The sequence below is a fragment of the Polypterus senegalus genome, chromosome 3, assembly GCF_016835505.1.
Source record: "Polypterus senegalus isolate Bchr_013 chromosome 3, ASM1683550v1, whole genome shotgun sequence".
Taxonomy (NCBI): domain Eukaryota; kingdom Metazoa; phylum Chordata; class Cladistia; order Polypteriformes; family Polypteridae; genus Polypterus; species Polypterus senegalus.
The window spans coordinates 194,228,060-194,251,430 of record NC_053156.1 but is presented as its reverse complement, the minus strand read 5'-3'; the positions used below and the strand labels follow the sequence as shown (position 1 = coordinate 194,251,430).

The 23,371-nt window shown below is 35.3% G+C and overlaps 1 protein-coding gene across 4 annotated transcripts in view; it reads left to right on the top strand.

The window, feature by feature from the left end:
* Positions 1 to 23,371, top strand: part of LOC120525764 (leucine-rich repeat and fibronectin type-III domain-containing protein 2-like) — a 904,115-nt gene that overhangs the window by 381,537 nt on the left and 499,207 nt on the right. For 3 of the 4 annotated variants that reach the window (XM_039748348.1, XM_039748349.1, XM_039748352.1), the window contains exon 4: positions 4,905 to 5,034. The exons of the other annotated variant lie outside the window; for it this stretch is intronic. The gene's annotated coding sequence lies outside the window, so the exon portion shown is untranslated. The remainder of the gene's footprint in view (positions 1 to 4,904; positions 5,035 to 23,371) is intronic. 4 annotated transcript variants of the gene reach the window in all.

The following is a 23,371-nucleotide window of genomic DNA, read 5'->3' as shown; positions in this document are numbered from 1 at the left end:
GTATGTGAACAAAGGCCGAATCACAATTATCAGTGTTTGTAAGCTACATTTTACAATATCTGAAGGTATTCATAAATATATGTATCAGTCAAACATTGCTAATAAAAAAATGAGACTAACCTCCACCTCTGAATTTTTGAACCTACTTCTGATCATGTTCAAGGAAGCTGTTGCCCATCGTGACAGCACCAGGTACAAGGCAGGAACTTACTTGTGCGAGATTTCCAGTCCTTCACAAGGTAAGCCTGACCTATCATCATGAATTTAATAAAACACATTTTGTGAATAAATGAATTTAATTTCAAGAAGCTCTGTCAGTTATTAGAGTGGAGTTAAAAGGAAAAAAGGAAAAAAAAATCAGCAGGCATCACTATTGAATAAATTTTTATGTTTGACATTGAAGACAACATTTAATAACATAGACATGCTAGGTTGTTTTGATAAAGAAAGGTACATTTACAGTACAATAAGAGGACAAAGACTGACACAGGAAACAGTAGGCCTATGACAAACACTATTTTAAGCATCCTACCTTGTCATTAAGTACCATTTACTAATTTAACATATTACCAAATATATTTGCAGTATATATTACTCATGAGTTCCTGCTGTTATTTTTTTGTCTGTAACAACCTAATGTCAAAAATGTATTAAATTCTACATAATTAGTTTTATTATATAACCTCTATTTCTTCTTTTTTTATGCTGAATTTCTGTTCACTTATATTTTCTTTCACCTCCCATCAATGAATGCTAACATTAAATTTGCTCTCATCTGCTCGCATTTCTTCTTTTATGATTTCGGAAGCACAGGGTCTCTCCATACTTTTTACTTGGCATATTAACTAATACCACTTTCTTACTCACAGTAAAGTTTACATGTTTTCTCAGTTTTCAAATATATTCACTGTGGGTACTCTAGTTTCCTCCTTCATCCTAAAGATGTTTTTTTGTTTGATTGGCAAGTTTAAACTGGCCTTCATGTGTGAGTCTAGTTTCATGGAATCCTCCCCAGGGGTTTCTGCCTCTGCTATTAGTTGCCATAACAGTGTCCAGCTCTACTTTGCCACCAAATCCAGGTACAGCTGTTGTTTGTTTTATTGTATTTTTACAAAAGTGATAATGAAGACTTGTCAGGTTTTCATTTGAGTATGTATGGACCATACAGAAATTTGAAATGAAAAATTGAGACTAGAGTTTCTGCAAGCTGTGGTCCTAGAAGAAGTAGTAAAATTTTAAACAAATGAGTTAGCCCCAGTTATACTAAATTAACAACAAATCTCAGGAGGCATTAAATATACCGTATATTATGTTTGCTGTTATAAATATATACAGGTATGTGATGTTGGAAATATGCTACTTTCCTCTTCATTGCAAAGAATTACTGCTTTCTTTGCTCAACATTTGTCTGGTAATTGTTCTAAGCACCTAGGAAAATCTGATCCTGGGCTGCATTGATAACATTTTGTACAGTTGAACTACCAAGCATGTATATAAAGTATTATCATACAGAAAAGAGGAAATGCATAACAATGCAGAACTAGTACACTAGTATTATAGTGTCTTTATAATCTGCATATACATTTTAAGCATTCATTAATGCTGTTCTCTTTCCTAAATTAAAGCTTCACTTCTTAAAATCTTTTTAAATTATGCTGATGATACTAACAGTTGATGTTAAGTGCAATTTGGACTTACTATAATCTGAAATAAAATAATGAACCCATATGACAGAAAACAAATAATAAACACAATTGTGAAAACTTCAGCAAAAAATATTGTCCGAAACAGTTTGTGTTATGCTAATGCGAAATAGCCTATAAGAGCTTCCAACATGGCTTCTATAAAGTACTAACATTTTTAATAAAAGTAATGGACAGTTTTCTTTTTGTGAAACATGAATGGTAAACATTAATGGTCATGACATATCAGTTGAGGTTGCTTATGGGTGTTATCTTTCTGAGTCTGTTGATGGATCTAAAGGCTGAAACTGACTGCAGAGTGGACATAAATGCTTAGATATAGGACATGGTAAATGGGCTTTCTTGATAGTAAAAGTCCCTTTATGCTGCTGCCACTTCCTTTATGCAGCTTATTGAAATAGTTCATGAAGTGCAACCATTTCTACAACGTACTTGATCTATCTGGATGTGCCTGATTCAATTTCTATTAATTTCCTCTTCACCTGTTTCCTTTTATTGTATATTGTATTACAATGAATTAGTTACAAATAAGTAAAACATATAGTACTAAATCTTATAAAAATTATGTGAATTAAAACTGTTTATAATAAAATGATTTTTTATTTATTTTCTTTGATAAGGGACCTATCTTCTTTTAACTGTGAATTTACAATATTATTTGCCTTGGGCAATACAAGTCAGGATGACTACATGGACTGTCTACCTGCATTGATGTTGAACGGTGAAGCCCACAATGTGATTGATATTTTTCTTCTTGAAAACATTAATTTTTATGGATTTTTTCAAAGATCATCCACAGAATTTCATGGACATATCTATGATACAATTTAAGGGCTTTGTACTTCCTTTTCAATATGACCAATGGTATTTGCTATTTGAAAGTGATTTAAATTATTAAACCTTAAGTTTGCCAGAGTAAATTGATGTGGGGATGATGTTGTTCTATATGGTTGAGAGTGTTTTTGAGTGTATGAGTGTTTTTTTTTTTATCATATTGTTGTTTAAAGTCAGGTGTGGAATAATTTTGTATTTAATGCTGTTGTTATTTTTGCGATTGGTCTAATAAGTCTGAAAGTCACATCAAGTATCCCAGAATGCTTTTGTTGTCTACTTGTAATCTGTAGGTGACAACATGTCACAAATGTAATTACTGTAAATGGTACCTTTAGTTACATTGCAAAGTACAAATGTACAGTTGTAATATAAAAGTGAAATATTCCCACTGTTCAGGACAGCAAAAAGAGAGACTAAGGAACTTTTTTGGATAGTCTGAATACAGTTTGTGCTGTTTCCCCACACCAGCGTGAATAACAAAATGCACTTCTACCTGTTTTGTGTTTAAGCATTTTAAACCAGACCAAGCATCTCGCATGCAGTTGCAAAGGCAATCAAGATGCCCAGCAACTGTTACATAGTACAGTGTATGCTGCATATACATAATTGACATGCTGAAGATCCTGGGTGGATTTTGTGAAATACTTAACTCATTTTCCTCAGCCTTTTATGCTTGATGTTTGCCATCTGTTCTGTGAACAAGTTGTAGTCCTTGTAGAATATCATGGTCTGAGAGGTAAAGGATAGCAGCAATGAAAAATGGCAGATGGGTGAGATAAAGTATGCACCCTAGATGATTTAGGTGCATACCCTCTATTATAGAATCTTCATCAAGTCAACACAGATCAATTTTAAGACTCTCTTATATTAAAATCAGTTGTTTGTAAAGGTTTATCAAAAGTATGACAATTTTATCCACTAAACGGAATGCTTTAGTAAAGTTTTTTTTTTATATATTTTTTTTCTTGTAATTCGATTACATACTGTACAGGTAGACAGGTGTTCTACTAGTAAGGTTAAGAGTCAAAGGTTTTGGATGCATACATGGGCAGATCTACCATCAGGGCATCTTGGGTGTGCATCCTTGGACCTGTGACACCAAGGGGCCTTTTCACCACTCACAATTCACATGACGAAATCATCAAGGGGAACCCCTGCATGATGTAATGATGGGTTGTTTGCACTACTCCTTGAGTACAGTCTTCACATTCATTGAATGTCAATGTGCTGCGCTGTTTAAAGTATCATTAACTCTGAGCTAAGGGACTGTATTCTTTAAGTCACCTAGGGGTCTATGGGGGTCTTAATCCACCCTCGGATCCATGTGCTTACTTTGCAGTGGTGGCAAGTAAGCTTCAGTATAGTTACATAACAAGGAGTTTGGAATAGTGTAACAGCCATTATCAGGAGGTCTTTTTTTTTCAAGCAAAGTGATGTGCTTACGTATTTCTGTTTAGAGAGCTTCAGGGCTTTGGAACTAGAATTTTAAACTTAGTGAAATATTTTAAAAGTGGGCAGTAATTAATCAAATGAGACATAAAGATCTAATGTTAAACTTCATTGTTAGGAGCTGCCAGATAATTCCTGCCCTGAAATTAAGTATTGGCTACCCTAAAAATTTCTAAACAAAATTGCCAGTGGTTTGGTTTTTTACCCATAACATGTGTAGATTGGTGTATGGTTAGTCACTGCACTGTACTTGAATGAAAGAGAACCATGATCAACAGCAAGGATTCTATAACATTTAGGGACCACCTTACATATCAGAATTCTTTACAGCTGTTGTATCTTTTATTTTAGTGATCAGTGACCACCCCCTTCCCCCTTTTTCTGGACTGCAATTTGTTTGAAACTTTTGCCTGTAACTTACTGTCACAGGTGAACCTACTACTTTAGGTCTCCCAAGAGTATCAGCACCCAACTGTATCAGTCATAAACACTCATAAGCTCCTTCACGATGACTAGAAGATCTATAAATACTTCTCAGAGAAACATAATTGATTAGAAAATTTTTGACAGTGGGCAATATTATTTAAATATTGCTCTGATTTCATTTACAGTTTCCCTGTAGAATTAGAACACAGTCTGACGTGTCATCATCTTTTTTAAGGCAGCTACTGCACCCTCACCTGTTCGCTCTCTTTTTACATTTAGATTGTGTTCTGAACTACAGAAACAAGTAAAATGTCAACCATCCTCAACACAAGTCTAAAATATTAACATTGGACTCTGCTTTCAGACTTGTTTCTTTAACACTTTTATGCATACTGAGTAATAATGTACTTTCATTTAGGACCTAACTAATGAGTCTTAAATTAAGCTTAAAACTATTTAATATGACATGCTTTATTAATTATCTACTTTCAGTCAGACAGGACAGGCTGATCTAATGAAGTGGAGCAATAGAACAACCCACCATAGGAAGAGAAGTGAGAAAGCATCACGTTTCAAGCAGAGACGTTGGATACAGAAATAAATTTTTGCCCTAGCGCTGAAGGTCAGTTTAATTTTTTTACACGCCTATTCAAATATAAAGCTTATTTTGAAAATCACTTGCAAGGTGAAAAACAAATACAATATATGTTAAATATTTGTTTACACCTGGAAATGAAGATAGGAAATCTTCATGAAATGTCTAAAAAACATATATTTGTTGCCTAGCCTTATAAGCATAAGGCTTATTCATTTAATGAGTATTAAAGATGAAATAATCCATTGAAATACCAATTTGGCTAAAGTAATGTTCAGATTATCCCCAATTTGTGCCCTGATCTAAATTACAGTGTTTTATTATTCCCACAACAAAACCCTTATGCTTCGACACATTACCATCAAAAATACAATTGTCACAACATTGGAAAAAAGGAAACAGAAAATTTAAATACATTAAATCATGAGTGAATCCTGCTTAATTTGCTGCATCTCAGGTTTGGCGAAATCACAAAAAAATGTTCAGAAACTTAGCTGTACTGTATGGGGAAAGAGCAAATAAGCAGCTTTGAGTAGATTATAATGGTACAATAGTCTATTAAGCATTCCTGATGGCCTGGGAAACATCTGCCAACTATGCTGAACTAATTATTGTGGCCAGAAATGTGACCTGAGCTGTGAGGCAGCACTACTAACCACTGTGCCATTGTCCCTCCCTGAGATAAAATTAATAGAATTAAATATCAAAACAGTAAAATGGTTTGCAGACAGTTGCAACAGGAGCAGGAAACATGAGTTCACCAAGGCCTGGCCCTCACAGTTCGATACCAGGTACTCACCTCTCTTGACTGAAAAGTGTTGTAAAATTAGTAGGGCTGTCCCACCCAACATTGGCTGCTAAAGCTTAGATGCTGCACTAGCCTCATAAAGCATCATTAGATATAGGGAAAAAAAGTTTGTCTATGGTGGTCACACAGTGAGTTTTCAGCAAAATATCTGAGAAATGTCACTAGCGAGCACAGCAAATTTGTTGAAAAAAAAAATGCTTTGACAAATTTCAGCAGTCACCTCTATTTAAAACTTACAGTTCCATTTATATGAAGAATACTAGAGCAGAGGCCCAGGAGGATTGTTTTAATCCTGCATTAATGGATTCTTAAAAATTCTGAAGAAACTCAGCATCATTTTTTACAAAGAGAAGGCTATTATATATTTATCTGAGATAGCATGACATGCAGGTGTAAATATTGCTTTTTTTAACAAAACGTGTACAGTACTCGCTCTACGGTTCATGCAGTGGAACATACACATAATAGGAAATTTCAGAAAACAATTTAAACACTGTACGTTGATTTTAATCTATTCATGAGTCATATTTTTTAGTATTATTATCAATTTATTCTTTGGATTTGATCCCAAGAACTCTAATAAATATATACATATTTATGTCTGTCTCTTTATAGGAGTCTCTTTACTTGTATATCAATATTTAAATCTGTACCTTCTACACTAGGATTATTACTTTAATTACATTATGTGGGGCTTTATAATTATCTGCCCAGTAATGGTTGAAAACACACCATTTTAAAAGTAAAACATGAAGAGCCAATAGATAAATACTGTATTCTAGGGAAAGGTAGGTGCCTTCTGATCTCATACAGTGAGAAAAATAATTTTTTAGCAATAATTATATTTTTTATACATTTTAAGAATGATTACATTTCTCTAGTAGTGCATTAAGTGATTAAGAGATTTACATCACTTGGACAGATGTTCAATCAAGAGCAGCCCCTTAACTGGGTTTCATAAGGTCAAGATTTCCAGTAGGAAGTACTTATACATATGTTAACAGCCTACAGACCTCTATTTAATAGGAAGATTATGTCTGATACTGATTGAACTGTTATAACTGAATCAGTTATTAGGAAAAAGAAAAAAAGTTGAGTTCTAATTTTTAGTATGTTACCTGAAGCTATATTTTACAAGTAATACGTGCTTTTGACCACAAATGCATAAACATTCATTGCTACTACTGATATTTGAAGTTCACTTACTTAGCATATTCAAAGCTTTCTGGTACATTTGTACTTAAAACTGCAAAGAATGTTAAACATGTACAATTTGTTAAAAATGAAATTCAAAACAGTAGAATAAATACATTTCAGGTTTTAACTACAGTAAGCCTTAAGTCAACAGAGCTGTAGTACAATACTATATTAGATACTATAATACAATAAATTCATGTGATGGTAATGACCCTATAAACTCGAGAGTATACAATACACAATATCATTTTCACCTTTTTTGATATGTCTAATTCCATCCCATTGTATATTACATAGTGGATGGCACAAAGGAAGAATAGATCCAAGGTCTAAAATTGCAGGCAGCATTGAAAAAGAAGAGTTTTGTAAAGAAAGTCTCACACATTTTATAAAGTAGTTGTGTCAACCATAGGCGAGTAAACTTTGTTTTGTCTGTTTTCAGATAACATGTCCCCTAAGCATTGCTTATTTGAGGGTAGTGCAGTATTCTTCTAATTGAGCTAGGTTAGACAGCAATTTATATATCTTCCTAACCAACACCAATAATGTTCCCAAATGATATGTTATGGCTGTGATTTTCACTACAAACAATGTGAAAACATCACTATAAACAGTTCTGGCAAATGTTTTCAGCAATACATATGCAGTATCAATAGCCCATGAGAGCTTCTATTTATAATCCTGTAGGACAGGCTGTCTATATGTTCATAATTCATAATCAATGTAATCATTATATTGGTGGACTTCACTCATTTCAGTTCTCTTTTATTTGAAGACTGGAGGTACTAGTGTATATATATATATATATATATATATATATATATATATATATATATATATATATATATATATATATATATATATATATATATATATATATATATATATATATATATATAGTTAGTGAAGAACTGTGTTACCATTCATTTGCAAAGCAGAATATGTTAGATGTGATTTCCATGCTGAAAGCAAACAAGATAACAAGCAAATTTCAGCTTTATAGCCATCATCCGGTTTATAGCTAAAGGGGAAAAAGCAGGTAACGTGTAGGAGGAAAGGGAGGGAATAAAGCCAGGGCAGATGTGTCCTGACTCAGCAGGAAAACAGGAGAGGCGAATTTGAGAGAAGCGGCAAAAAGCCGAAACAAAAGAAAATAAAAATAAACCACAGTGACCGCAACCCTGATGAAAGGCAAAACCAAAAAAAAACAGGTAATAAGTTGTAACAAGGTAATGCAATAAAAGAAGACACACAACATCTAAATGAACATAAGGAATTTTACTTGTAGATCAGATAAGTTACCTAGCGAAAGGCTGACCTTTAATACTGACTGATCATGTCAAGGTCATGACCCTGGAGACCCTGTCCCTAAAGATGAGGGAGGTGAGCCTGACATTGGTAGGCAAATGACTTCTCTTAAAGAAACAAGCTACAAAGCATCTGTTTACAGCCTAAATCATGACAAAATGAAAGGAATAAAATGGGCAAGTAGGTGTGAAAAGCTGTAATTACAGAAGATGAAGGGAGAGATTGAAATGTTAGCCAGTCATTAAGATTTGGAGACACCAAGAAGCCCTTTATTTCACTCAGGTGACTGCAGCTCTATTAACTGTAACACCTTAGGCCAACATATTAAGTACATGACCTGCCCCATTTCATTCTAGGTAGAAAATGAAGACTATTAATTACAATGGACAAAGGAAACAAGCACTTAACAAAAAAGGTAAAAATGTTCAACCAAGGATATGGCTCCAAAAAAGCTATAACACATATATAATATTTCACAAAAAAGTACAAATGACTAAAAATGATCAATTCCTTCAATGCTGATTTTTATGTTATTGCCAGGCAAGGCCCAAGAGTAGCCCATAGGCTATAAACTGTGCACACAAAAGCAGCCAGCTGTTCTTAATAGTCAAGATTACCACATCATTCGTGAGGATCAGAAAACAGTTAGGTTATAAACTTTAATCTTCTTCTTTTTCTTTTGGCTGCTTCCATTAGGTGTCACCACAGCAGATCATCTTTTTCTATATCTTCCTGTACTCTACATCCCGCTCCATTACACCCTCCAACTTCATGTCCTCTCTCTCACTAAATCCATAAACCTACTATTAGGCCTTCCTCTTACCTTTCCTCTTGTAGACCTTCCCTTTCACTCTTGCTGGTACACACCTGCCACACATCACTACTAACACTTCTTCACCCACTCCACCCTGCCTGCACCCTCTTCTTCAAATCTCTTCCACACTCCTGGTTACTCTGAACTGTTGATCCCAATTATTTAAACTCCACCTTTGCCAACTCTATTCCCTGCATCATCACCATTCCTCTGACCTTGCTTTCATTCATGCACATGTATTCTGTCTTGTTCCTACTGACCTTCATTCTTTTCCTCTTTAAAGCATATCTCCACCTCTCCAGGGTCTCCTTGACTTGCTCTGTACTCTCGCTACAGATCACAATATCATATGTAAACTTCATAGTCCATGGGGACTCCTGTCTAATCTCATCTGTCAACCTGTCCATCACCATCTCTATATATATAAAATCCAACATCTGTTTGTCTGTAGGGGATGGGGCCCTCGTCACTCACGCATCAGCCTTACGCACCAGCCTCGGGAGAATTACTTAATAGATTTAGATCTGTACTTTTTCTATAATCTGCTTGAATATTCCATTTGATTTTGCAACTTCTCTCATCGCGCTAAGAATCATAGTTCACTAGCAGGAGCGATATATCCGCACTAATCCGAGACAGAGGCTGCGGGTGGAGGCAGGGCCCTCCTCACTGTCCTTTTTCACTAGTTCGCAGGTGGAGCCGCAGGAGATGGCTAGTAGCAAATAAGAAAGGGCTTAGAGCTGATGCCTGATGTAATTCCACCTCTACTTTCAATGCATCTGTCACTTCAATCGCAAGCCTCACCACTGCCACATTTCCTTTGTACATATCCTGTACCACTATTACATACTTCTCTGTCACTTTCAACTTCCTCATACAGTACCACAACTCCTCTCTAGGCACCAGTTTATATGCTTTCTCTAAGTCCACAAAGACACAATGCAACTCCTTCTGCATTCTCCATACTTCTTCATCAATACCCTCAGAGCAAACATTGCCTCTGTTGTGCTCTTTCCCGACATGAAACCATACTGCTGCTCACTAATCATCACCTCCCTTCTTAATCTAGCTTCCACTACTTTTTCCCATAACTTCATGCTGTGGTTCATCCATTTTTCCCTCTGTAGTTACTACGGTTCTTCACATCTCTCTTCTTCTTAAAAATCAGTACCAGTACACTTCTTCTCCACTCGTCAGGCATCCTCTCACTTTCCAAAATTGTATTAAACAATCAAACCTTCTCTCTCTCTCTCTTCATTCATCAGCCTCTCAAAGTACTCTTTTCATCTGCTCATTTGCTATCCTTTATCTCCGTAACCTGCTGCACATTTTTCTCAGCTCGGTCCCTCTGTTTAGCCAATCAGTACATGTCCTTTTATACCTCCTTAGTGTCCAGCCACTAATACAACTCATCATATGCCATTTCTTTAGCTTTCGCCACCTCTCTATTCGCCTTACGTCTTATCTCCTTGTACTCCTGTCTAGATTCTGCATCTTTCTGAATATCCCTCTTCTTTTTTGACAGCCTCTTCCTCTGTATACTCTCCTGTACTTCCCCACCAGGTTTCCTTATCCTCTTTCTGCTGTCCAGATGTCACAGGAAGCACCCTTCTAGCTGTCACCCTTGCTACTTCTAGTTGCCCAGTTAACTGGTAACTCTTCACTGCCACCCAGTGCCTGTTTTACCACCTCCCTGAACTCAACTTTACAGTCTTCTTTTTCAACTTCCACCCTTTGATCCTTCTTTCTGTCCTCACTCTTCTTGATATCCAGCATCATTCTACAGACCACCATTTTATGCTGCTAACTACTATAATAAGGCAAGATGCACATGAAAAAGGTTTGGGGATCCTCCCCATATATTTTGGAAAAAAGTAGTAGTCTTAAAAAGCTAGTAACAGTCTTAGATAGCTAGAAACAACACAAGACAAAAAATGAGTTAAAGGAAGGTTATTTATAGGCCAGCAGGAAGTAGAAAGTGAGGCCATCAAGACGGGATGGAAGAGACATCATCAGGGTGGGACAGAAGTGACGTCATCAGGGTTGGACAGAAGTGACATCATCAGGGCTGGACAGAAGTGAGGTCATTTGGGTGGAAGTGAGGTCATCAAGACAGGACAGAAGTGTTTGATGAGAATGGGTTAATCTTCTGTAGGTCTGTAGGACACTCTTCAACATTCAAAATTCCTACCCTCAATCCCAGTAACTGAGCAGATTGTGAAATACTCAGACCGGCCCGTTTGGCACCAACAACCATGGCACGCTCAAAATTGCTAAAATCACCTTTCTTTCCCATTCTGACATTCAGTTTGGAGTTCAGGAGATTGTCTTGACCAGGACCACACCTCTAAATGCATTGAAGCAACTGCCATGTGAATGGTTGATTAGATAATTGCATTAATGAGAAATTGAACAGGTGTTCCTAATAATCCTTTAGGTGAGTGTGTATATATATGTATATATATATATATATAAACTGACTGCTCTCTAATCTATTTTTCTACAAATTAAAATTTTAATATTAGATGAATTTCAGTTTCAATTTCTAAACATTGCATATAATGTGGAGGTGTTAAAAAAAGCTGTAACTTTAGAAGATACATAACCACTGAATGACTAACTTCTCATAAGGAAGAGTGAGATAAATATTGCCATGAACCAACTTGATGAACTGAATATTCTAGTTTTATAGTGTCATTATTTCCACATGTTCAGAGTGCAGGGAAATTCTTACCTGTGCTAATCAACACACAACACATTGCCACTCTCCAGAATCATCATTAGCAATTATTACAGCCTTACCCCAAAAGCCCAGTCTCCTCCTTCCCTGAAAAAATTGCAAACACAGATTAAACAATTACATGAATTTATTTGATGGATATCTTAAGGAGACCCAAGTGAAGTTTCAAGTGAACTCCATGCTTGATAAAACTTTATCCATAACCATTTTCTAAATAATCCACTATAGATCGGCCTTATAAATCAGCATTAAATACGTTATTACTGTCTGCTTTCACTCTGTAATTGATTTTAAGAAAGATAATGTTTAATTTGTTACTGTTATATTTGACATTGAAACAAAAATATCTATACAGCACACTTTCTTACACAAAAGTAGTTCAAAGTGTTTTACAATAATAATAGCTAAAAAGAGTTACAAAAGAAAGTAAAAACTAATTTATATTAAACAGGGAAGAATCACAATGTACAGCTTAAACAATAGTCAGAAGGCCAGGGAGGACAGGAAAATAAAAATTCCAGTTGGCAAGATATTAGAGAAAATAAACCTGTGGGATTAAAAAGACCAAAATACTGCCCATCCCCCTATGGGCATTCTCTAATCCTTGAATGTGCACCCTTTAAAAGTATTCACTTGTGGAGCTCTCTTCATCTTCCCGGCATCACAAGTGGTTGCAGCATATTTAGACCAGGGGGCATTGGTGCATAGTGCAACTACACAGTACTGGAAAAAGGGAAAACACACAAACATAGTGATCAGTGACCAGCAATTGAAATAGAATGCCACTGCCTAGCCACGTCTAAAGCCATCTCACAGAAATTGGTATTGGTCTTTGCATGAGTCGGCATCCCTAAAGAAGTCCTGACGGACCAAGGGACGCCTTTCACCTTGGAGACGTTCAGGTAAACGGCCAAGTTACTTAAAATAAAGTGCCTAAAGACTGCGATGTATCATCCTCAAACTGATGGTCTAGTAAAGAGGTTCAATCAGACACTCAAACAAATGCTTCCTCCCTCTCGACTTTTTGCATATCGCGAAGTCCCACAAGCCTGTACGGGCTTCTCCCCTTTCAAACTATTATACGGACAACAACTCCAGGGCATATTGGATATTTTAAAAGAAGGGGATAGCACAATCAGTGCATGTGACAGATTTGACTGTGACAGCATCTTTTCTTCCTAGTATTGTATTGTAAAGTATATTATAAACAAAATATCTCATTACTTGATGGAATTATAACATCTGTTAATTTAAAGATTTCATCTTCTTTCTCAAATGTGCTCACCTGCATTATGGCAAAATAGAGGGTTAAAACTTTATTTTCTGTGAACTCAAATAGGTCAGAACAAAGAAAATATTTGAGGACAAATGACAAGGCTCATTTACAATCTATTTATTTATTTTTTTAAACAACATTAGGAATGTGGAACCCGAAATGACGATAAATTAAATGCGATCACAAACAAATGAGGGCCAATAGGAATACTAATAACAAGTAGCCATAATAATGATACAATGTAAAAGTGGAATATTTGTTAAAAGAGCCAGGGCTCCAGGTGTGAGGCATGTTATTTTATTTTTTCTTAAATTCTTGTTTCTTGTATGGTACATTTATTATCTACCAGTAATGGTGCACTGCATGATAACCTGCAGTGAATACACTTGACTTGAGCATTTATAGTTTTCATTCTCTTTCTTTGTACATTTAGCATTTGTTTGCTCAGAGGTTGATGCACTTGCTGCTTCCTGAGCATCTCTTTTTTTCTCCAACCTATCGGTCCACTTCTTCTCTTCTTTTGTCTGCATCTTTTCACGTTAAAATTGATTAAGTCAGTGTTTGTGTTGCAATTACTTAGTACGTTTTCCTTAATTTTTGACTTAAGCTGGCACTTAAGTCTTCAATCTGCTTCAAGAATGATTTAAGATATGAAGAGGTAGGGGAAGTGACGGCGAAGGTGGAAGGGATGAGAATGGCGCATTGTGTAAAATGTAGAGTTGATTCTACAATAAAATAAAATTAAAATAAAAAGTGGAATAACCTTGGAGGTCAATCATCATTCCGAAAGCAAATAGTAGACATCACGTAGTATATGTGTACCAAATTTCAGGTCAATAGTTCAAGCAGTTTGCGAGCTACAGGCGATTTAAAATCTTGGACAGACAAACGGACAGCCACGGTAGCATATTATATAAAAAGATATTTTTCATATTTTGATATAGTTTTATCTTTTTATATTTTTTTTTTATATTTTTTTAAACATCAGACACTGGAAGCTGCTGATGAACCCGTCTTCGTTGCCAATCTGTAACAGCAAAACATAAAAGACATAAAAGTTTAACTGACATCATTGAACTTGATTGTAAGATTGTGTACCATTAATGCAAATGACCAGATGATGTCACTAGAGAGGCAAGTGTCAAATGGTTTGAAGCTTCAACACGATTTCCGACACAGTTAGTTCAAATATTTTAGTGCTACACTCTGCCAATCACTGCTCTCTTTTTTACTATCTAGCCTACCCCCTGACAATCCCTTTCTTCTAACGATCCTACATAGACTGTGAATAGACAAATCAGAGGGTGCTAGCAGCTATCATGCTAGGCTTAACACATCCTATGCTGTTTAGGTTTCCTACATTTCTACCAGTTTTATTCTGTTTAATTTAATTGGCTTTATTAAAACAACTCGGATTTTTCATTTTTTGTTATACCCTACCCAAGTTACACTAGTGTATCTTTAAATGATTTATGTGTTGTATGCATGTTCATCTACTAAATAAAAAATGAACATAAGCAGAAACAGAGAAACAAATATATAAAAATATATAATAGTCCTATGTCTGCTTTATTCTGAATAAGAATAATTATATAAGTAAATGACAGCAATTTTATTTCAAACAAAACATGCCTGAAGATAAATTCATCATATGTGATAAGAAATCCAACCAAAAGCAGACCAAATTCCATTATGGGCACACAAATGGGAAAGGAAATGGAAAAGACTAAGTGATGCTAAAATAATGAGTCTTCAGCTTTGATTTAAATATTGAGACTGATGAGAATTTTCCACGATAGGAAAATCATTTCACTTTAGCTAAATAAAATAGATTTGCATAGCAGGAAGCCTTTGTCTTGAGATAGTAATGTATGCCATATATGTAGGCACTAATAAATTCTCTAAGGAAAGGAAAAGCTAAGCCATTTATGACTATGTATGTGAGAAAAAAGTTTCTTAAATTGCTTTCAAAGTTAATTTGAAGTCAGAGAAGTTAAGAATTAAAGTTATATGGCCATACTTCTTAGTTCAAGTTATGAATAATGGTGCCATGTTTTGAATTCTCTGTAAGTGAACAGTTTGAACAGCCTAACCAAAAAGCATTACAGTAGTCAATTCCTCTTGAAATAAATGAATGGACTAGCTTTTGAAGATCCTCCAGCTTAAGAAACTGCCTTAATCTTGTAGCATTACTAATATGGAGAATGTAGGCTTTAAAAATTGTAGAAATGTGACAACTGAAAGCTACATCCTTAAAAAAAAAATGGACCTGATTTATAGGTGGATTCAGTTAAAATAAAATTCAAGCCCATTCAGCTAAATGTATGCAGTACTGCCTTACTATTCATAGAATTACTACCTAGTAAAATAACTTTAGGTTTTATTCTGAATTTAAACACATACATGTGTCATTAATCCACTTTTTTACATTAATGTTGCTGTTCATTAATTATCTTATTGAAAAAGTATTCAGTTTAAATGATAAATACAGATGATTGTTATTATCAGATAAATAAATGCCAGTACTGTGATTAAGGAATACATTTTCAAAAGGGAATAGCCATGTTCAATTACATATACTGTAGGTAGGTAGTGTGACATAGTGGGTTAGCCTTTATACTTGAAACCCTGAGATGGTGGGTTCAAACCCTGCTACTGACACTGTATGACCAGAACAAATAACTTCACCTGCCTACTCTCCAATTGGAAAACTGGAAAAAAAATTGAACCAATTTTATCTGAAATATTGTAAGTCACTTTTTGATAAAGGTGTTAGCCAAAATAAGTAAATAATATAAAGGAGAGAATTGGTCCTGGGACTGAACCATGAGGGATATAATGTCTAAATGCAAAGAGGAGTGAGAGAACACTATCTACATACTACAGTACACATTTTCAAAAGTATAGTATAAAGTAAACCAACTCAAAATATTGTGTGATAGGCCAAGTAAATTTTTAAGACTGTGTAGGAGAATTCTGTGATCAACAGTGTCAAAAAGAAAACTTAAATCTAAAAATGTAGTTATAGTGGTATATCCTAGATTGAAAGAGATTAGAATATAATTTAACATGAGTTAAGCTCCGGTTTCCTCCCGCAGTCCAAAGACATGCAGATCAGGTGCATTGACGATTCTAAATTGTCCCTAGTGTGTGCTTGGTGTGTGTGCCCTGTGGTGGGCTGGCGCCCTGCCCTGGGTTTGTTTCCTGCCTTGTGCCCTGTGTTGGCTGGGATTGGTTCCAGCAGACCCCCGTGACCCTGTAGTTAGGATATAGCGGGTTGAATAATGGATGGATGGATGGAACATGAGTTAAAAAATGGTGTCTTTTTTCATAAAATTCTCATCTCATCCTTAGTATTTTTCAAAGTTTATTTGGTTTAAATTTTCTTCTAAAACTTAGAAACAAAAGGTAAATTGGAAATCTTGTATATAAACGTCTACACGTGGAAGTGTGTGTGTCTTTCTGGCCCGGAAGTGAGAGGTGGAGCCGGGGTAAGGGGTCCACCTCCGCGGATACGCAAGCGATGTAAGCAAGTCAGCAAAATGAAACCTCCGAAGAAAGTCACTTGCTTAGCCGCTAATACAGAAGTGAGGTGAGCACATTGGCAAAACAAAACCTCTGAAGAAAGACAAAGTTGCTTAGCCGCTAATACACAAGCGATGCAAGCACGTCGGCAAAATGAAACTTCCTAGGAGAGAGATGCCCAGAGTAGTTCCTTTCAATTACCTGATATCTCTACATTTCAATTTTTTTTCTGACGATTTCAATAGTTTATAGGACCCTGGGCTTTTTAGAGCACGGGCTTACACAGCTAGTCGTATATAATTTTGAGAGCTTTTCCAGACAAAATTGGGTGTAAGGTATGAACCAAATCCTGGATGGTACAGGAATCTGTCACCAGGTCCTCTCACACACCCATGCAAGGACAATGGTACTGTTCTGATTTGGAGTCAGGACTACAATGTGAGGCCGTCAAATAAGCCACCAGAGCAGGACAGGATCCACTTGTCTGTCCAAAATAGCTTCACCCTAACTCAAACAGCCCTTCAAAATGCCTTTAACAGTTATGAAATATCTTAGATGTCTCTCAAGAGAAAAAAAAAACAAAAAACTGTAAGAGCCATTTGTTAGTTATTTAAGTTAAAGTAAATGTTTGCCTATATAGCAATGCATTAGTCTATGGGAGGTTCTTATAACTCCCACAAGTTGACTTGAATTGGTATATTCTAACTACTTCTTACCCCTCTGACTACAGGTTAGTCTCAGATAGTAACCTGCCTTGCTGTGTGTAAGGCATGGAGGGCACGCAGTTTTAAACTGTGCCTTACGTTCTCAATAATATGTAAGTTAACATGCTCTATTGAATGTGCAGCGTTGTACATTTAGAGCATACTGAAGACGAAGCAAAGCATCTTTAAGTATAGAAACTGAGGTTTGAAAAGAAGAGTGAAGTTTATAGAAGAAACATTTATTCCCATTTTGTTTTTGCCTTTTATTCTACGTGTTTAACAACCTTTTTCTTTATTATTGTGTGGACTATTTGCTTTGAATTTTCACTAAATCTTTTAAAACTAACTTTTGGACTGAGAGATTTCTTTCAGCATGTGTTTTACCCATGCTTGAACCTTCCTTACTCACCTGTAGCTACAAAAACAAAACAAAAAAAAAAAAATCAAAAAAGCACAAAAAGTGAATCAAAAGTATTTTCCTGAAAAGGCAAATCCAGAGTAGACAAGTCCCAATACATAATTTAGAAGATGAGATAGATAGATAGATAGATAGATAGATAGATAGATAGATAGATAGATAGATAGATAGATAGATAGATAGATAGATAGATACTTTATTAATCCCAAGGGGAAATACCATAAGAGGCACATTTTCTGACACAAGTTCTCAAGTTACAAAGGATTTTGTTAATTATGTGTTTTTATAGTGTACGTTATAAGAGTCATAACCTTTAGCTTGAAGAAAAAAAGGGCAACCAAAGAATCCTTGTCAATAAAAGATTTTCAAAAATACTCTGCTCTATTGAGCACAAAAGGCCTAGAAGGAGTTGCCTTAAATAAAAAAAAGTAATGCAAACAAGTGCCAAACAACAGTTCCAGGGGGCAAAGTCAAAAACAGAAAATAGAGGTAAAGGAATCCAGTGATTCCACAAAAGAATAGTATTATTCACCAGCTCTAGTGTATAAGATGTACCACAAGGGACAAGCATAGACATATAGTAATTAAATAATACACCAAACTGTTAAAAAACACAAAATGCAAATAAACAATAATAAATAAAAGTAGCATTAACATATACAAAAGAATGTAAAAATGTACAAAATGACATAAAATAATAATTTTAACACCAGCGAGGGGAGCACCCTGGGTTAATCTTAACATTATATAGCAAGGGATAAAAACTGATACTGTATGTGTTGGATACACCACCAATTTACTACAAATGCTAAATTTTTGGTGTCACTTCAGGAATGGACCATCACTGCACGTAACAGTGTTTGAATTATTTTGGCATGTATAATGCTTATAAAGCAGGTTAAGAATGGATGATTGTATCTCATGGTACAAGTATGCCAAGGTTCTCCACAGAGAAACTGTTAGCAGGGATATGCACTTTAGGTGTTATGTTGGTGATTATGTTTAAAACTCGTATTTTAGGTTAATTTCCCAGCTTAAATCATACTTGTCCTTATCTCATGCCTTCATGCACAGGTTCAAGGACTAGAGCTGTAATTCTTAGCGACCACTTATTCAGCTTGGTGCTTTCTGCTCTCTGAGCTCTCGCCCTGGGTCTGTCTGTGATGCTTCATCAATGGACTCACACAAATCTCACTTTAAGGCTCAACCATTTGCATTTTGGTCAACTTCATTGTAACTATATTTTCTCCCTTCTAATGCTGTGATATCATTTCTTGACCTATGCCATTGTATTGCTTAGTATGTTCTTTATTTATGGGCAACTTAGCCTTTAACTGTAACATGTTATTAATGTACATAACAAAGAATGAAATGATTTGCAAAAAAACCTGGTGTTTCACTTTATAAAAAATTTGCAAAGCAAATTGCGTTTCACTTCCAGCAAAATTCATGCCATTAACACAAGAAAAAAGGGGTTTAATCCTGTCTAGAGACGCGCGCGTGCCTGTGTGTGTGTGTGTGTGTGACTGGCGCTCGCCTGTGTGTGTATCTGTCTCTCTCTCTGCACAGGGAATGCACAGGAAGAGACTGAATACGTGCTGTGTGGCCCCGCGCATGCACACTTCACCAGAAGACACACACACACGGACACCTGGACGCACACAAGGGTTTTATTAAAGAGGATTATGCAGCATGTCACATTAAAAAGATTGCAGTGCCGTCCTTAGTGGTGACGTGAATAAGAAAAATAAATAGAAATAATTTTACGGGTGTTGTGGATAAGAAAATTAAAAAGAATTAATTTTATAGGTGTGCAACAGATTACGTGTAATATGCAGCTGCAGAAAGGAACACAGGTAAGCATGTAAGTGTAAATAATGCTTTAGAAAGCAATAATCCTTCATTAATTTCCTCCCCAAAATGACACGTAGAAAACCTCCCCCAAACAGTTTGTAAATGAGTTCTGCATTTTGCAATTGCTAAAAATTGCCAGCAAAATTAACTTTAGAGCTCTGTTTAAAAAAAAAAGGAGTTATTAATATTGACACAATTACACATTACATGAGAAATGAGCCGTACAGAGGTCATCTGACTCATTTACTATCAAGTGAAAACAAAATATAAATCATCGCTAAAGATTAAATAGCTTTAAAAACCTGGTTACAATAGAACAGGGAAGAGGTGGATGAAGAATACAACAAACTTTTGTTTGATCAAAAAATATTTTCACACAGTGCAATGTGGTTCCTCTGCATAGCCCACAACAAAAAGAAGAAAAAGAGATTAAATGTTGACCAGTTTAAATAAGCAATATGCAGTGCTATGGTTTTTGATCTAAACCTGTGTTTATGCTTTAATATTCTTGTGGCTCTTTGAATAACTAATACACATATGAACAATAAGAACTTCCATGAATAGTAATGATAAAATTCCCAAACTAGGCATCCTTTTCTTATAAGAATGAAAATTTAGTGTATATATCATTAAACACTGGCAATATTATATACTGAATAATAATAATCCCTTGTTCACAGCAGAAAGTTGTTAGCTAAACTGCAAATTATCTCAGAACCTTTGTGGCTGAAGAAACATTGACATTTAACAGTATGGCTGCTGTGCCTTGTTAACAGCTTTTTAAGACTTTGATTGGTATTCCAAGGACCAAAAATCTGTTTGTACCATAATAGGATTTAAAAAAATACATTAGAAAGACAATTTGCATGTAAAACGGTGCCATGGACAAACCATTTGATTGTTGGCTTGTATTTTATAAAAACAGTCAGCAAAAGATTATAGAAATCGACTTATATAACTAACAGATATAATTCCTTTACTACAGCATTGCAGTTAAAGAAAAAAATATGCCAATGCATTCATTTTTTGTTTTCATCATCTCATTTTAAGCTTCTTGAAACTGCCTTTGCTTTGAAAATATTCTCATTCTTATCAAGCTGTGAGCCATGAGTGTCTAACCATGAAAGTAGTTGCAGTGCCAATAAATGCCACTTTAAAAAATCTGAAAAATGCTGAGAGACACAAAGTTTCAGAAGCTTCAAAACCTTTGAATAGTCAATTGCCTTGATCTGTTTTATTTTGTACTGTTGTGAAAAGCTATGAACTACAAAATTATAATGCCACCAACTGGAACAAAAATGCAAGACTTTTTTTACACAATTAAAATGCTGGCATTGATGTAAGAACATTAGCATTTTTCCTTCTTCAGTTTTCATCTTTTCTGTTCCAAATAGTTTTTTTCTTCAGTTCTACTGGCAAACTACTGAGTTATCTGCTGAAACCCAGTCACTAGTAATTTTTCAAAATCAGAAGGTAAAGAACTCCTGGAAGCAGAGAATCAGAAGCAGCTGTTCTTGATTTTAGAACAGCAAATGTTGGAGATGTTGCTCATAGTCCAAAGTAACAGTTGTCTTGGAATGCATACCTCTTTGAAATGGCACAGGGGATTCTGAACCTTATGAATTCAGATATATCTTTTCACTATGTTTTGGAACATATTTCTGGACCAGCTCAGACAACAGAATTGAATATGTTTTAGTCTTTTCCAGGATTATGTTCCGTAGAAACTAGTAATGTTAATTATTTTACCAGTATTGATTTCAGCCACTTTTAATCATTGCAGCTGTCTTTTAGTTGCATTTGTCGGTTTCAAAACAGTTACAAAGTAGTTAAAAATAGCTCAGATACAGCTGCCAGACAAATATTCCAGCACTAATATGATTAGCTGGACATAAAAAACTCCACAGTCCAGTTGTCTTTTTTTTAAAGATTTTAGTGAAATTCAAAGTTTACACAAAAAATAAAAGAAAAAAGTTGAAAATATACCCAAAAAGGAAAAAAAAGGGAAGCTTTTTGTATTTTGCTTGACAATTAAGTGTTTAGGTTCCATTTCTCAAGGTTTCTATATGTTGTCTCATTCACAACATCAAAGTACATAATGGTCAGAAGTGCATTTTTCAGGAAATGTGGTGAAGTACTCTGCACCTTACTAAAATGTCCTTTTTTTAATTATAGAAAATGTACATTATATGTTGTACCTTCATTTGTTATCAGAAAGATTTAGACAGGCCATTCAACCCAGCAAACCTCCCCCGTCCTATTCACAAGTTTTGAAAGTCGCTAAAGTCCAACTGCCTACACACTACTTGCCTTGGTAACTAATTCAGGTGTTTATGGTTCTCTGTGTGAAGAAAAACATCCTAATATTTCTGCGAAATGTACCCCTAATAAGTTTAAAACTGTGTCCCTGTGTTCTAGTGGAACTCATTTTAAAGTGGCAGTCTCGTTTCCTTTCATAATTTTAAACACTATCAATCATGTCACCTCTTAATCTTCTTTTTTCTTAAACTGAAAAGACTCAGTTGTGGTGTTTTTTTTAATTAATTTCTTGTAACTTATCCCCTGTTAGCCCTAGCATGAGCCTAGTCGCTCTTCTCTAGACTTTTTCTAGTGCTGCTATGTCCTTTTTGTAGCCTGGAGACCAACACTGGACATAGTACTCCAGATGTGGCCTCACTAGTGCACAATAAAGCTTGAGTATAACCTCCTTGGACTTGTACTCCACACATCGTGATATATAAGCTAACATTCTGTTAGCCTTCTTAATGGCATCTGAACACTGTCTAGACGTTGATAGTTAAAAGTTCACTATGACTCTTAAATTCCTTCTCATAAGGTGTACTTTCAATTTTCTGACCTCCCATTATGTATTTAAATATCACATTTTTACTTCCCACATGTAATACTTTACATATACTTACATTAAATTTAATTTGGTCAAACCTGCATGATATCCAAGTCCCTCTATATTGATTCAACGTATTCTAGATTGTCTGCCAATCCTCCTAGCTTAATATCATCTGCAAATTTAACCAGCTTTTTATTTATAGTTCCTATCCAAATCATTTATATATATTAAAAATAACAGTGGCCCCTAACACTGACCCCTGTGGTACACCACTCTTAACATCACATCATGACTCTCTGCTTCCTGTGTCTGAGCCAATTTTGCACAGAGCATTCTGAACTTCCAATTCTTTCAGTTTGATGCCCAACCTCTCATGTGGGACCTTATCAAAAGCATTCTGTAAGTCAAGATGAATAATTTCATATGCACCACCCTGATTGGATTCTTTTGTTGCTTCTTTAGAGAGTTCCAGCATTAGCAAAAGGTTTTGAAATGTCTTTGTAAAGTTTTTCTTATACCGTAAATCGTGTAATCTATCATGAATATGTGTGTTATGTAACAGTTGTCTTTCTGTAGTTAAGATCTGCGTCAATAAATTCAACAGTATATACCCCTTCACTGCAGAACTGATGCACGTAAGAAAGAACAGTGGAGAATGGATTGAAATATGACAGAATTATATGATAAACAGAATGAATAAACTCTCAATAGCTGAAGAATTACAATGCAACAGACTTTCTCACAGGATTAAAGAGATGTTGTTTTGCCAGCAAGGTAAAGGCAGAGGAAAAATGACAATGACCAGAAGATGGAAACAACAACCATAAAACAAGGCAAAGGTTTGAAATCAGAAGTCAAACTGTCGTTTGACA